At 32.4% G+C, this 3,688-nt stretch overlaps 1 long non-coding RNA gene across 1 annotated transcript; it reads right to left on the reverse strand.

Annotated features, from left to right (window-relative positions):
• Positions 1-1,055: 1,055 nt before the first annotated feature.
• Positions 1,056-3,487, reverse strand: LOC105680663. Its single transcript, XR_004461580.1, has 5 exons — positions 3,268-3,487; positions 3,142-3,184; positions 2,624-2,709; positions 1,625-1,930; positions 1,056-1,464 (listed from the first exon to the last, which is right to left on the reverse strand). It is a non-coding gene; the product is annotated as an uncharacterized LOC105680663 (long non-coding RNA).
• Positions 3,488-3,688: the final 201 nt, after the last annotated feature.

Here is a 3,688-nt window from a genome sequence, read left to right on the forward strand (position 1 = left end):
CGAATAGGTCTGAGTTGCTGTTAGTTGCTGTGCAAGCTGCAAAAATTATAGAAATCGGGAACAAACAAAACTCCGTTTCATGCGCGAAAGAGCGCTTAGCCACTATTAATATTTGGGGATCCAATTTTGCACACTTTTCAATAATGGGAAAAGTTATATTTTGCCCGAGCTACAAGTTGTCATATTCAATTACTCATAAATAATAGGCAATTGAAGATACAAACTTTGCAAAATACAAACATTGCGGTGATATACGTGTGACTTCCAAGGGAACAAAATTGCAGTAGTTCCTTCTGTATTAGTAGCTTATGCAGTCATTACTGAATGGTTTAAAATTTCAAAATCTATTCGTCCAGCACATAATACTGCAACACCTGAGTAGAGAACAAATAGAACGAATAGGACTGAGTTGCTGCGAGTTGCTGTGCAAGGTGAAAAAGTCGTAGAAATCGAGAACTACGAAAACTCCGTTTCATGCGCTAAAAAGCGCTTACCCAATATTAATATTTGGGTATGCAATCTTGCACACTTTTCAATAATGGGAAAAGTTATATATTGCCCGAGCTACAAGTTGTCATATTCAATTACTCATAAATAATGGGCAATTGAAAATACAAACATTGCAGTGATACACGTGTGACTTCCAAGGGAACAAAATTGCAGTAGTTCCTTCTGTATTAGTAGCTTATGGAGTCATTACTGAATGGTTTAAAATTTCAAAATCTATTCGTCCAGCACATAATACTGTAACACCTGAGTAGAGAACAAAGAGAACGAATATGACTGAGTTGCTGCCAGTTGCTCTGCAAGGTGAAAAAATCGTAGAAATCAAGAACTACGAAAACACCGTTTCATGCGCGAAAGAGCGCTTAGCCACTATTAATATTTGGGGTTCAATTTTGCGCACTTTTCAATAATGGGAAAAGTTATATTTTGCCCGAGCTACAAGTTGTCATATTCAATTACACATAAATAATAGGCAATTGAAAGGTAAGGCGCAATTGATAATAACTACTTTGCAGCGATACACGTGTGACTTCCAAGGGATCAAAAGTTGAGGGTAGACGCCGTGACTGAAATGTTTTTGCTTTCAAAAAAATTACATTGCGTGAAATACGTGAATCGTATCGATTACGGTGATGCAATGGCATTTAATACATTAAGCACGAAGCTGATTTTGATGTGCTGTCCGTTCAAGTAGCGTGCAGACGTGGGCACGGGTTGTACGAATTAAAGTATAAGCAGACGATAATACACACATCGCGGTGATTATTCAATTTCATTTTGTACAAATTATAAATGGAAAATAACGAGATGGGTCTGTCAACCCTCGTAGTTTCCGTTAAAAACGGAACTGCGCCTTCCTATCTCGGAAAATAATGTGGAAAATAATTGTTTGTGTTGTTCGATGATTCCGTTGAACGAAATAATGTTATCATCGATATATCTTTTGTGCGTTCATGTCTACAAGTATCTAATTACATAATTATTTACATTATTACATGTTAAAGGGGGGATTAAAACAGGCGTATTTCAGGCCACATTATAGTACAATATAAATATACATAACAATAAGTATAGTAATAACTATACCAAAACAATATTCATAAACAATATTACATACGTTCACCGCGGAAAGTATATTAACATCCTACAATATGACCTGTTTAATGAGAGATTCGGAGGCAAACGAAAGGTTCGTCCTTCCGAATCGGTTCTTTCTTGTTATTGTCCTTTTTTTTTAACCTACCAATCAGTCGAAACTCGTGCTTTGTAAACAATAGTGATGTGACCGATATCGTAACGTTTCATATCATATAAAAAGGTATTAACCTATTTATGTCGAAAAACCGATAGTTTAGATTATATCTTTGGTTTAATGTGTCGAATGAAAGATAAGCATAGGACAGGAAGCGGTATTGTGTTTACGCTGAAACAAACAAAAGGCAAGGACAACATAAACGCAAGAGAACCGTTTCGCATCCTTACCTGGTTTTCATACGATGAATTCAAGTTAAGATATCTAGTGAACTAACAGATCTTTTTAATTTTTTCATAAGGAATACAAAGATAAATCGATGAATGTATTAAAAAAAAGTATGGCTCTATTTGCAAGAATGAAGTTGAAATGGAACCCTACTACTGGATCTACAAAAAAGTAATTTGCACCGTATGTGATGTCTTCATTCGAACTAAACAATTTTTGTTAAACTTTTTCTGATAACATCAATCTCACGTGAAATATTCTACCGCTTATCGTTTCGCCATTCTTTAAATATTGAGGTTAGGTTTCTATATATAATAAATTTCTATGTATAGTAAATAGTTACATATAAAATACATATAAAAATTGAAAGTTTTTGTCGATTTCGTAGATATCAGACTCGGTATATCATTTAAATCATTTCCATATCTAATTGTAATGACTTGCAACGGAATCTGAGAACTGAGGTTTGCACTTTTTCATTCATAATTTTTGATGAATAAATAGGAAAGATAACGAATAAATATACTGTATCACTTTCTAAAAAAGAAACAACGCATTTTGCGATTAAAATGCGGACATTATAACATATAATACAGTAATAGTAGATAATAAAAAAGAAGTAGGAAAAAAACGTACCATAACAGCATGGAAAAGAATTTATGAAGAATTGTGTTACTGGCAGAAGCTTCTTTGTGTATCACGAAGTGGATCAGGGGAGGATTCTTAAACAAATTTCGTAAAAAATTACTATCTATCAGATAAATACAATACGAGATTCGAAGAATAATTAATATTAACAAAAACATAATTATTTTATAAGAACATAATATTCAATTAGAGAAATAATTATACGTTAAGTTCTGTTATTAGTAACCATTATTGATGACCGATTTTATTTTTAGTTCTGAATAAGCATTATTTTTGATTAAAGCATTATTTAGCGGAAGAATATAAAATGGGAAGAACGATGTAACTTTTATATAAAAAGCTATAGTCAATATATTTAATTGAAACTAAAACATAAATACATATAACATCACTCTTACATGAATATAAATATGTAAATGCAAGTAGTACATTAGAGACGAAAGATATAATAAAAATAAGAAAAAAGAAAAATAAATAAGAAAATTGTACTGGTTTCTACGACTTACTTCCACATGTAGAATAGTCTATCTGTCTGCCGTATGGCCCATCCTAGTGACAGAACAATGTTATTAGATTAAAATAATTCACAGGAAGTTTGTAATTCTTAAAATTTGCAAGTATAAAATATTTACTCTGAATAAATCCTTTTTATAGAAAATTGCAAGTCAGCTTTCGAATAACCAGATTTTATATTTTATCTAACAACTAACAACTTCTTAGCAATTGCTCAAAAACTTGCTAAACACGAAAATTGTAACGTTCAAACAGGTAACTATTCCCTAGCATGTTCACACTACCATGTCTTGATTATGAAAGACTGTCGAACAATACCGTTCCTAATAAAGACAGATTCGTACTGCTTGTTCATTGGCTACGCTTCTGGACTATAAGCAAATCCTGCACGCTGCGCAAATGTCTCTGCGCCGGTTATATTTCAATTTCACTACAATACATTAACGACTTTATATTTTGAAAATTATCACTATTGCGCTGCTGATTTTTATATAAATATTATATATCAAAGTGCATAAAATATGTAAATGCAAAATATAT

The sequence above is a fragment of the Bombus impatiens genome, unplaced genomic scaffold, assembly GCF_000188095.3.
Source record: "Bombus impatiens unplaced genomic scaffold, BIMP_2.2 scf_0294, whole genome shotgun sequence".
NCBI classification, from domain to species: Eukaryota; Metazoa; Arthropoda; class Insecta; order Hymenoptera; family Apidae; genus Bombus; species Bombus impatiens.